This window comes from Tenrec ecaudatus, chromosome 7 (genome assembly GCF_050624435.1).
Source record: "Tenrec ecaudatus isolate mTenEca1 chromosome 7, mTenEca1.hap1, whole genome shotgun sequence".
NCBI classification, from domain to species: Eukaryota; Metazoa; Chordata; class Mammalia; order Afrosoricida; family Tenrecidae; genus Tenrec; species Tenrec ecaudatus.
Genome location: NC_134536.1, coordinates 136,743,318 through 136,755,854, shown reverse-complemented (window position 1 = coordinate 136,755,854; position 12,537 = coordinate 136,743,318).

Below are 12,537 nucleotides of genomic sequence, written 5' to 3'. Positions count from 1 at the left end.
AATTCAACAACTTCTCCATGTATAATTCAGTACCATTGATTCTACTCTGTTTGTTGTGCAACCATTACTGTGGCTGTTATATAATCTGTCAACTTGCAAAAGGGTGGAGTCTAGCCTGTCAATCAGGTCTCAGCTTGATGACCTCATCTGGAAGCACGACAGAGATAAACAGCTCATTGGAGGCCAGATACCCTCTCTCTCTGCTTTGTCTCCCTGCGAGACATTCCTGTTGACAAGTCACATGGAGCTACACTGATGGAGCCAGAACTCTGGAGCTGGAGAAGCTACGTGGAGACCCACACCAACACTGAGATGCTTCCACCACCACTGGATCCACAAGACTCTCTGCCCACTGGCCTGTGATCTCCCTGCATTTGGCATCATTGCATGTGTTGTGTGAGTCTGAAGAGGAATTTATGGGCTAACAGCAGTTTATGGACTTGACTGGACTGGGACGGGATGTTTTCTTAATATACAAATATTCTTTGATATAAAGCTCTTTCTTATACACATATGAGGGTCTATGAACTTCTTTCTGTAGTCCACCCAGACTAGATTATTAATATACTTTTCAAAATTACTCCATCACCATTAACATAAACCTAATGCCCCCTAAGCAAAAACCCTTCTTCCTTCACCCATGGTAACCATTGATCAACTTTGCTTTCGTTTAATAGTTTTCTTGATATAAAACTCACGCATCATACACTTCCATCGTTAAATTACTTTTTTAAAGAGTTGCATATACATCCATCACAATCAGTTCTAGTGCTCCCTCGCCCCTCCTGCATTCATCGTTGGCTCTCCAATTCCCCTGACCCTCTTCACCCGAACCCCCGATTAAAGAAAGTCCCTTTTTATAAAAGTGAGCTCTTACACGGCACCATCTCCCCGTGTCTGTCTTCAAATAGCCTTCTTCCCTGTGTGTCTATTTCTGTCCTCTCTTCTTTTTATAAGGAAGTCAATGTGACTTCATGTGAACAAATCCTGTCCTCAGAGACAGTCTTTCCAAACTGAGGCGGGTTCACATCCACGTGTTCTGGGGGGGCTGGTAAGAATTCGACATCTCGGGTGGGGGGCTCAGTCCATAGCATCAGTTAAGAACAAAGACCTGTGGTCACAAGAGGGGAGAACAAGACCAGAGGCTGATCCCCCGGGGGGAATGGCTACTGTTCCATTATTTATTCTGCACAACATGCATTTAAACAGATGTCTGTGGTCAGTGGGCGGTTGCAGACAAATTCTCTCAGGATACACTCGTCTTCGTTTTGTTTGCGTGATTCAGAAACAGGGTTCTAATTGAAAAGTCTTACCTCATTCACCCTCCAGCCTTCTTTGATGTGGTGTAAAGAGGTTGTTGTTGTTGTTAGATGCCGTCAAGTCGATTCTGACTCACAGAGACTGTGTCCAACAGACCAAAGCAGTACTGGTCCTGCACCATCCTCACAGTGGTTAGGGTTGAGCCCATCCTTGCAGCCACTGTGTCAATGCATCTGGGTGAGGGTCTCTTTTCCGATGCCCCTCCACTTTCCCAAGTGTGTTGTCCCTTTTCCAGGAACTGGTCTCTCCTGACAATATGTCCAAGGTACGTGAGATGAAGTCTGGCCATCCTTGCTGCTAAGGAGCATTCTGGCTGTACTTCTTCCAGGACAGATGTGTTGATTCTTCTGGCAGTCCACGGTACTTTCCCTGTTCTTCGCCAGCACCCCAATTCAAATGCATTGTTTCTTCTTCTCCGTTCTTCCTTATTCAATACCCAGCTTTCACGAGCAGATGAGATGATTGAAAATACCACGGTCTGGGTCAGGCGCACCTTAGCCCTCAAAGGAACATCCTTGCTTTTCAACGCTTTAGCGAAGTCATGTGCGGTGGATTGACCCACTGCAGTGTGTTTTGTCCTTTGATCTCCTGATTGCTGCTTCCACGAGCACTGATTGGGAAATTTGTAACAACTTCAGTCTTTTCTCCATTTGCCACGATGTTACCCACTGGCCCAGTTGTGGGAAGTTGTGTTCTCCACCTGCCGCTGCTATCCTGAGTGAAGGCGGTGGGCTTTGATCTTCATCCACAAGTGCTTCGAGCCCTCCCCACTTCCAGCAAGGCAGGGAGGGGCTAGCAGGGTGGCAGCACCGCCTTCAGAATATATAGACGTAGGTGGAGGATATTTTGAGAAAGAATAGCTTCACATTTTGATGTTTTGTTGATTGTGTAGCAAGACTTTTTGAACTTCCCCTCTTATGTAAATGCCAGGTGGAAGCATATACCACCCGCATAATCTCTATTGACCAGTGGCAGTCACATGGTACCATTGTAACAGCAAAATCGTGACTCAGGGATGACCAGGAGGCGCTCTTGGAGAACTTGAAAGAGGAAAATAAATGTATTACCCGGTGACCCAGAGGAACGAGCATTCCAGAAGATCTGGGCCCTGAATGGTGGGCGAGCACAGCTTTTATACATCACCTGCACCCAGAAGTGAGAGGGTTACAGAAGCGGAATAGGTGGGGAGTTCTCGTGCACACCTGGCCCTTAGTAAAGGAGGAAGCGGGGCTGGGGGCTGGGTGCATTCTGGGAATGAAGAAGTACAAGAAATGAGGGTTTCTTTTCTGTTGGTTCAAATTCTCCCATGAGGATTTTCCTTACCTCCTGGGTGAAAACAAACCATGTGAAGCTGCAGCATCTGATCAAGAACCAATGGCATTGAAGGAAGAAGCAGACTGGTGAAGAAATAAGGCGCTGGAGTTGATAGCAGCAACGGAGATGTGCCAACCAACAAATACAATCCTGGAAGTGCCCACTTGCCTGTGTCAACAATTGGGGAGATTGGCTCACCAGCTGTGAGAGATCCATGCTCTCAGGCTCCTTCCAGAGAACGGTGATCCATCCGATAGGAAGAGGAACTAATTGAACAACATCTTCAATATCATATGCAAGTAAATTCCCTGAAGTGAATTCAAAATCGGTTGCGACAGGGAACTGCTACACATCCTAGCTGGAATCAGGAGAAGATGTGAGCCAAAGAATACTATTAACTGATGTCAGATGAACCTTGACTGAACTTTAAGTTCTAAAACCCAAGAGAGCTGTTTGCCCGTGTTTCATTGACTATGTAAAGGCATTTAATTGTGGGGATCATAAGGAATTATGGGTGGCATTCCAAAGAAGGAGAACTTCTGAAGACTTCATTCTGCTTGTGTGGAACCTGTACATCGGCCCAGAGGCAGTCTTCCTAACAGAATAAGGGGACATTTTGTGGTTTAAAGTAGGAAAGGTGTGTGTCCACGTTGTCTCCTTTCACCACACTTCTTCATACTGACAGTTCTTATCACCGGTATGCTGAACAAGCAAACCGAGAAGCTGGACTGTGGAGACAAACACAGCATGGGAGGAAGACGGGGTACAGTCTGCAGCGTGCCGAGGACACCACCAGGCTCGCTCCAAGTGAAGAGGCCACGGAGCGTGCTCTGATGAAAATCAATAGCATCAGCCTTCAGGATGGCTTACACCCAACGCAAGGAAACCAGAAAACACCCCAACGGGACTGATCGGCTCCACACAAATGGAAGAAAGGGTGAAGTTACCCAGGCTTTCATTTTGTAGGCCTGCAGCCTTTGAGCGCGCTTCACTTCTTGTGCTCCCAAGAGACTGTTGGAATTCGCTTTTCCCCAGTTGAAGGTTTATGGTAGCCTGCTTCCAGCAAGGCCATGGGCATCATTTTATCCAACAGCATGTGCTCTGTGTCACCTCTTAGTCATGCTCCTAATACCTCAAAGTTTTTGATAATGCGATTACATACTTCATAAGCTACCATTTAGTGTAAACATAACTTTTATACGCACTATGAAACACACACACACATTCCCGTGACTCGCTTGATGTCCCCAGTCGCTTTATTCCAGTGGCTGGGGACAGAAACTGAGACAGCTACAGAGTCCGCGCCCACTTGGCTCCACAATCAGGACCTGTGGAAACAGCAGTCAAGAAATAACACAATGTGGTGCTTGGGGCAAATCTGCAAAAGACTTCTTTGGAGCATTAAAGAAGCAAAGATGTCACGTTGGGAGGGCGAAGGTGCACCTGACTCAAGTCATATTTTTCATCACTTCATCAGCCTGCGAACGCGGGACAGTGAATCAAGACGAATTGATGATGTGGGTGATGGTGTTGGCCAAGAATATCCAATGCATCATGACTGCCAGAGGAATGGACGGCTCTGTCTTGGAAGAAGTACCGCCGGAATGAATGCTCCTTATCGCCGAGGGTGGCGCGACTCCATCGCTCGTGCTTTGGATGTGTGGTCAGGACAAACAGTCCCCACAGAAAACCTCATGCTGGCAAAGCAAAGGGTCAGTGACCACAAGGTGGCTCGACACCGCGACTGCGGCAATGGGCTCAGACACAGCAACAATGGCAAGGGTGGCGCAGGGCCGGTTGACACCAATTCTAGGGACACTTAACCACGCGGAGGAGGCAGTGATTTTTGTCAGGGTTATCGCTTTGCAGTATCCCTAGACCTATGTCCTGGGAAGTTTATTCCCCCAAGACCCTCCGTTGCTCCTTGGCAATAATTAAACAGGCTTTGTTTGTTTGTTTGCTTTAATTATGGAAGGTGTTAGCTAATCAGAAAATGCAAGGGCACAAGAGGTGGTAGGTAGCGAGAAACTGGAAGGAATCATCCAAACCAAGGAGGTGGAGACAGGCTTCCTCACACATCTCTCCAGCACGAAGGACGGTGAAGGGCAGGCAGGACACACTTCCTTATCAATAGAAGAGAGTGAAAGGGCTGGGCGGAGAGAGACAAGGTAGCCACAGTGACTGAGACCACAACATGGCTTGACGTCTGGAGAGCGGGGACGCGAATACCAGAAAGGAGAAGGGCACTACAGAGGAGCAGCAGGAGCAGAAGACCCACCAGAAAGCCAGCCCCTGTGGGAAGTCCACCTTTAGCCAACATCAACGAACACAACCAAATCCACGGCCATGCTGACTCATGGCGACCCCTGTGGGTTCCACAGACATAACCGCTCTACCACCAGGCTCCCATGAGCCAATACAAGGTCTAGCAGTATGTTTATCCGGGCCTTTGAGACTGGCTAAGGGTCCTTTCGAAGTCTTTTCCAAAGTCTCCCATTCAGTAAACTTTTCTAGTTCAAGCCTTTTGTCTGACCCTTGTCTGAATGTTGTCCCTCGCCTGAAATCTTTCCTGCAAACGGGACAAGAACTGAGGCTTGAAGCTCTGCACCTCCTCCGGATAGGCAGCCAGATGAGGGGTAGGGGGGATGGTCTCCACCAAGTGGCTCCATGAAACAAAACTTAGCAGTCCGTGCCACTACAAAGGGGTTGGAAAGAAATCAGGCGCCCATTAGACACCCCTCAGGAACAATCCAAGCTGGGTGTGCACAGACTAAGGTCATCTAGGCACAGGTGAAGGGCAACCTGGGCAACACTAGGCACCAGCAACATCATGCCATCAGTTGCACTTGAACTTAACCGCTCAGCAGGACCAATACCCCCAGGCACGCCCCCTCAAGGAGGGTAGGGGGGATCAAAAGCAGGGACCAAGGTCCCTCCCTTGTTCCTTTCTCTCTAAAAATTACTTCCTTTTCCCTCTAAAAATTACTTCGATTGACAGAAGGGCGTCTGCCGCGTGAATTCTTTCAGCCTTGAGAAGCAAGAACCGAGGTAAACCATCCCAGAAACCTAAGACTCTGGTACCAAAGATATGATGTGATAATGTCAGTAAGGAATGTTTTAAAAAATAAAGATACCCCAAATCCTAAGGTATAGAACAGTTTTCAATTTGCAATCCCTGTCTAGGTACCAGAGTCCTGGTGGCGTAAGTGGTTATGCATTTGGTTGCGATCCTCAAGGCCGGGAGTTGTAAGAGTCCCCAATAAAATGATCTTTTAATTAAAAAATTAAATATATATATATATGCCTTATAATTGAGCAATAAAGTACAAAACTACACATTGATCTAGAAGTGCATAAGGAGTCCTGGGGGGTGCATACGATTCACAGGCTCCACTGCTAACTGAAAGGTTGGAAGTTCAAATCTGCTCAGAGGTACCTCGGAAGAGAGGCCTGGAGAGTCACTTCTGATGGACCACCGCCACGGGAATCCCTGTGGAACACAGGTCTGCTGTGGCATTCATAGATTGCCACGTACCAAATTATTTAATTAGAATTATTTAATAAAAATTTTTAATTCAAAATTATTTAATTAAAAAATCACTTTCTGTTGTGAATTAGGCGGCGGTTTACATTTCAATCAATTTTGTATGACACAATTTAAGCTATTTATCAACCACCCAATAACTTGCCTTTCCCACCCACCCACCTTTTTTCTCCTCTCTCCCTGTGGAATACTCTCTTCCCCTTCCCCCAAGCCAATACCTGTGTACCCTCTAGCCGACTGCATTGTCACCCCCCTCCCATGCCCCCCTTCCCCTCCACCGCCCCCCCCCCCCCCGCCCAGCTTGGTAACCATCAACATCTGTTTTCTATGGCACAAAAGCCTTGGTCTTGATGTTTTCTTTCTAGCAATGGTCTCATACGATCTTTGTCCTTTGGTGGCTGGCTGAGTTTACTCAGCATGGTGTTCGCCAGCGCCGTCCACGCAGGAGGGGCTTTGTGGTTTCATCCGTGTTTCCCGGCAAGGCGTAGTCTCCCATCGTGTGTGTGTGTGTGTGTGTGCGTGTGTGTGTGTGTGTGTGGTCATCCATTCTTCTGTCCACCTCCTTGCTGAGAACAGGGCTGCGGTGAACATGTTGGTCTGTTGGTGCTTTGAATCTTCTTTCTTGCTTAGGGGATACACCCAGCGTAGGGATTGCAGGCACATTGAATTCCCATTCTCTGTTGTTTTGTAAGACAAATCCTAAGAGGGAATTGTAACCCTTGGAAAAGAAACCCAACACATTGCCTCGCCCCCATGCACTTCCTCCTTCCCGGAAACGCATCCATCCCCAGACCCCTTCCTCCTGAACCACCGACCTCGTTTGCATTGATTCACGGGTTCTGTGACCTTGCTCTTGCAAACATAGCATGAAGCTATGCTCTCCTGGCATTCAGGGCCCAGATCTTCCAGAACACAAGTTCATTCCGGGTCACGGTTTTGCTGTTACAGTTTGACGTAGCGCCACATTGCTTTCCACGGTGGGGCACATTTTCATAGTCCCACCAGCAGTGTTTGAAGGTTCGAATCTCTCTGCGGCCTCTCCAGCATTTAATATTTTCTGTTCCTGCTGTTGGCTTTAGTTTTTCTGTCAATGTCAGGGGAACGTGGTAGCACATTGTTGTTTGCTTTGCATCTCTTGGCTGGCTAGTGGTTGTATTTCTTACATGTTTGTCGGTGCTGTCTGCTCATGTCCCTGGTTCATTTTTTAATGGAATGAGTCATCTTTTTCTTGTTGAGATATTAGTCTATTTCATTTCTTAAATTGAAAAGACAAGAGAACTTAAAAAGCTCGTGGGGAAAATGCCATTCTCTTTTTAATTCCATTTCCCTAATAACTTTTATTTTTGTTTTCTTCCAATTAAAAATATTTTATTGGGGTCTCTTACAGCTCTTATCATAATCCTTACATATATCCATTGTGTCAAACACATCTTTACATATGTTGTCATCTTCTTTTTCAAAGCACGTTTTTCTACTTGATCCCCTGCCATCAGCTCCTCATATTTTCCCCAGCCCTCCCCCACCCTCCCTCCCCTATGCCCCCTTGATAATTTAAAAATTCCTCTTTTTTTCATGTCTTACACCGACCGCTGTCTCATTTCACCCACTTTTCTGCGGTCCCCAAGAACTTTTCCAAGCCCTCTCATGCATTCACAGGGTTGGACATTCAGAAGGTCCCAACCTGTTGTCAGCGACTTTTCTCTGCACCACCCATCTCTTGGGCCCCTCACTAGAGGTCACCAGCATCTCAATCGCTCGTGTATTATTCAGGTTTTTTGTTTTGCTTTTGCTTATAGCTGCAAGCCTATCCTACCCTTTTGCTCCCCGCACCTTACACAAAAGGTAGCATACTAGACACCCTTAAAACAAAACCAAAATAAGGCAAGACAAAACCTGAAGACAGAGTTACATCATACCCAAACCACTTGTTGTCTTGTTTCCTGCGATGACATCACAAGCATTTCCCTATCTTCCTTTACAGTCCCTATGGTTATCCTTTTTAATGACTGCTCTGTTTTGTGAGGTGAATGGACCACAATAAATAACTTCCTGTTGTCAAAGTTTTCCTGTTACAGATGGTACTGTCATGACCATCGACTCATCCAGCAAACATTTATCTGACAGCCATGTACCAAATTGTCTTCCCTGTGTACCCTCCTGTGTACCCAATTGTCCTCCCCTCAGGGGCATATAATGCATCGCCTCACAGTAGGACCTGCCATGAAAAGAAATTAGAGCACAGAAGTGTTCCCGTTGGCCCAGGGCGGCTCTGAGTATAATTCAAGATCAGTGTTGATGGACTCACCTACCTGCAATGGTCTGTGTAACTTCAGTGCTTTGCCTTACACCGTAGGCATTGGGGTTAAGAGTTCAATGTGCAAAGGACAAGTACAACATGAGCCCGCTGAGGTAAGTATTAAAAAAAATTTTTTTAATGCAAAAGTGGCATAGGGGAAAAAGCTACTGTATACAAACATTTCTGGGGTGAAGACTATGGCAGAGATCAGACCAAAACCAGGGATGCACATGGTAGACAACAGTGGAGGAGGTGGGAAAGGAAAATAAAAGGATGAATATAAGGAAGAAAAGGGAAGTGGGGGCATGGGGCACTAATCCACCCCAGGGGAGGGTATTGTTTATATCTCCACAGGGAAAGTGGGACCAGACTTCAACCCAGTGCCGCAAGGTGTGAATGCAATATCCCGGCATGGAGTAGGGCCCAGCACCAAAAATTAAGTGGATTCCTGCCCCTCCCCCGAAAAGAATTTGTTTCAAAGGATGACATTGATTCTGCAGCTCCGGGAGATGGACATATCTGTCAGAGCACACGGAGCAGATGAAGGGGCAGGAGGAGAGAGTGGAGTACAGTCTGGCCCACCAGGCCATGAGGATGATGTTCCTGAGTAGAGCAGCCAGTCCACAGAGAGAACAACATGGCTGGCCCTACTATGAGACATGATGCCCCTCAGTGACTAAGGGCGATACAGGGGACAGCACCGGAGACACAGTGTGGGAATTGCACCTGACCTGATCCCACCACACCGAGGCAAAGCACTCGGGGAGTGCAGCGGAACAGCAAGGGAATGGAGTGGCAAGGTCCCCAGGGAATGCTGAAAGTGGACTTTGGGGCCAGGGCGTGGTGCCCCAACAGACTGGACTGGAAAACGCTCCTAAGGGCCAGCAAACGATCCTTGAACGAACTACAAGCCTTTCTTTTGTGAAGTGTTTTGTTTTGTTCTTTGTCAGTGGTTTGTTTTTGTTGTTTTGTTGTCTGGTTGTATACTGTTGCTTTGTTTTCCTCTGTCTTATTTTCGTGCATGTTAATGTCTCCACAGGTCTGTCTGAATAGGACAGGCTGGAGGAACTATCTGGAGGAAAAACAATGGGACAGACAGTTCCAGGTGGGGGAGGGGGGGAGGGTAAGGAAGTGGTGTTAATAAACACAGGGACAAGGGAACAACATGGGACCCAAAATGGTAGTGAGGGGGGAGTGGTAGGCCTGATGGGGAACGATCAAGGGTAAGGTTGCATAGAGAAGAGGTATAGCTGTAGCCCAGGTGGGGACGGAGCATGGTAGTGGGGCAGGAGGAAAGTCAAGGGAGAGGGAGGAAGGAGCTGGGAGTCAAGGGGCATTTATGGAGGTCTAGACAAAGACATGTACATACAAACATACATATGAGGATGGGGAAATAGATCTAAGTGTCTACATTTATAGGTTTAATATTAAGGTGGCTGAAGGACCTTGGGCCTCTACTCAAGCACTCCCTCAATGCATGAATACTTTCATTTATTAAATTGGCACTCTATGATGCTCACTCTCCCGACACAACTGCTGAAGCCAAAGTGGGTGAACAAGTAAATGTGGTGAAGAAAGCTGATGGTGCCCGGCTATCAAAAGAGATAGTGACTGGGGTTTTAAAGGCTTGAAGATAAACAAGTGGCCATCTAGCTCAGAAGAACAAAGCCCACGTGGAAGAACACACCAGCCTGTGTGATCGAGTGGTCCCAAAGGGATCAGTTATCAGGAATCAAAGAACAAAAAATCATCATATCATTGGCTGCACACCTCCATGATAGGATCGCTGAAGACAAATGGGTGCATAAGCAAATGTGGTGGAGAAAGCAGATGGTGCCCGGCTATCAAAAGAGATAGTGTCTGGGGTCCTAAAGGCTTGAAGGTGAACAAGCAGCCATCTAGCTCAGAAGCAAAAAAGCCCACATGGAAGAAGCACACCAGCCAGTGCGATCACGAGGTGCCCAAGGGACCAGGTATAAGGCATCATGCAAAAAAAAAAAATGTATGTGTATATATGTATATATATATGTGTGTGTATATATATATGTATATGTATATATATGTATATGTATATATATATATATACCATATTGAATGAAGGGCGAAGTGCAGAGTGGAGACCCAAGGCCCAAGTGTCGGCCACTGGAGATCCCCTCATAGAGGGGTTTTGGAGAGGAGATGGGTCAGTCAGGGTGCGAGGTAGTACCGATGAAGAACACAGCTTTCCCCCAGATCCTGGATGCTTCCTCCCCCCAACTACCATGATCCGAATTCTACCTTGCAGGGCTGGATAGGGCAGAGGTTGTACACTGGTACATATGAGGGCTAGAGGCACAGGGAATCCAGGGTGGATGATACCTTCAGGACCAAGGGTGTGAGGGGGCGATGCTGGGAGAGTGTAGGGTAAGTGGGTTGGAAAGGGGGAACTGATTACAAGGATCCACATGTGACCTTCTCCCTGGGAGAGGGACAGCAGAGAAGGGGGGGAAGGGAGACTCCAGATAGGGCAAGATATGACAAAATAACGATGTATAAATTACCAAGGGCACATGAGGGAGGGGGGAGGTGGGAAGGAGGGGGGAAAAAAAAGAGGACCTGATGCAAAGGGCTTAAGTGGAGAGCAAATGCTTTGAGAATGATTGGGGCAGGGAATGTATGGATGTGCTTTATATAATTGATGTATGTATATGTATGGATTGTGATAAGAGTTGTATGAGCCCCTAATAAAACGTTTTGTTTTTTTTTAAAAAGAGTTCAATGTGCAGTCATTCCAGAGACAGATCGAATCTCCACGTGCTAACTACATCCCTCGACCGAGAGAATCAGGACAAGACCAGAGTGTGCTGTTCTTGCGTACCATCCAGTCAGCCTCGACGTATGATCCTGTCCGCAGCATAATGAAACTCTGTCCAGTTCCGCTCCTCTATTGGAGTCCTTGGGGCAACCACAGTGCCAAGCCATCTCATTGAGGGTTTGCTTCTCGACTTTTCCCAGCACCTGTCCTTCTCCAAGGACTAGACCTCGGGAGGGAGCATGTGATCATGAACCTGATGGTAGAGAAGGCAGAAAGAAGTCACCAGACCTCAATGTGGTGAATTAAACCCCAAACAAGTGGCTGATAAGTGGATCCTGACTCGTGGAGACTTCAGGTGTGGCAGAGTAGATGTGCATGCCCACAAGGTTTTCAGTGACTTGAGTTTTTTCAGAAGTAGAAGGAACCCCGACAACGTCCTGGTTACACGTTGGGCTATGGTCTGCAAGGTGGGTGTTTCCAAACCACCAGCCACTCCACTAGGTTGGTGGGGGTAGGGGGGCAGTGAGAAGGAGGCTTTCTGCTCCCGCGGCGTGGTGGTTATGCACAGGGCTGCAATCCACAAAGACAGCAGTTCAAAACCATCAGCTGCTTCTCGAAAGTGAGTTTGGTCTTGGTTTTGAGATGACAGAGGCAATAAATTAATTATTCAGTGTGGTTCTTCTACCAAAGGCTCTGTAACTCCTACCAAATGACCTTTTCTTGCAGGCGTTTAGGTAAAAAGGTAGGATTCACCAACGAGCAATTGTTCACAGGATGCATTGTGATGACCATCCTGCTGGGTATAAAATGAGCCCTCTGAGAAGCCGGAGAGGGGATTTCACTCCCAGCAAGAACCAGGGGGTGGTGCCGATCTTCCAGACCCCCACACTCCTGGATAGTGAGCGTCCTTGATGATCAGAGCAATGACAGGCGCAGCAACAGCAACAGAACCAGGAGCCAGAGCATGAGACGCAGTGGTGGACTTCCCAGCCCATCTATGGACTTCACAAAGTGAGTGCTTTGGGGCAAGAAGCTGCTTTGTGGAGCGGAGAGCCTCTGGGCACTGAACTGAGGGAGCTGGGCTTGCTGACCCGCAGAGGGGGAGCTGAATGACTTCAAGTGGAGGCTGACTAGGATGAGCTACATCTGGGCACTTCATTCTGGGAGCTGGGTTCAGGGACCTACGGAATTTGAGCTAAATGCCTTCGAGTTGAGGCCAGCAGCAGAGTAGCGTGCTCTTTGGGCAATTGTTAGCAACCCTGGAAGAAC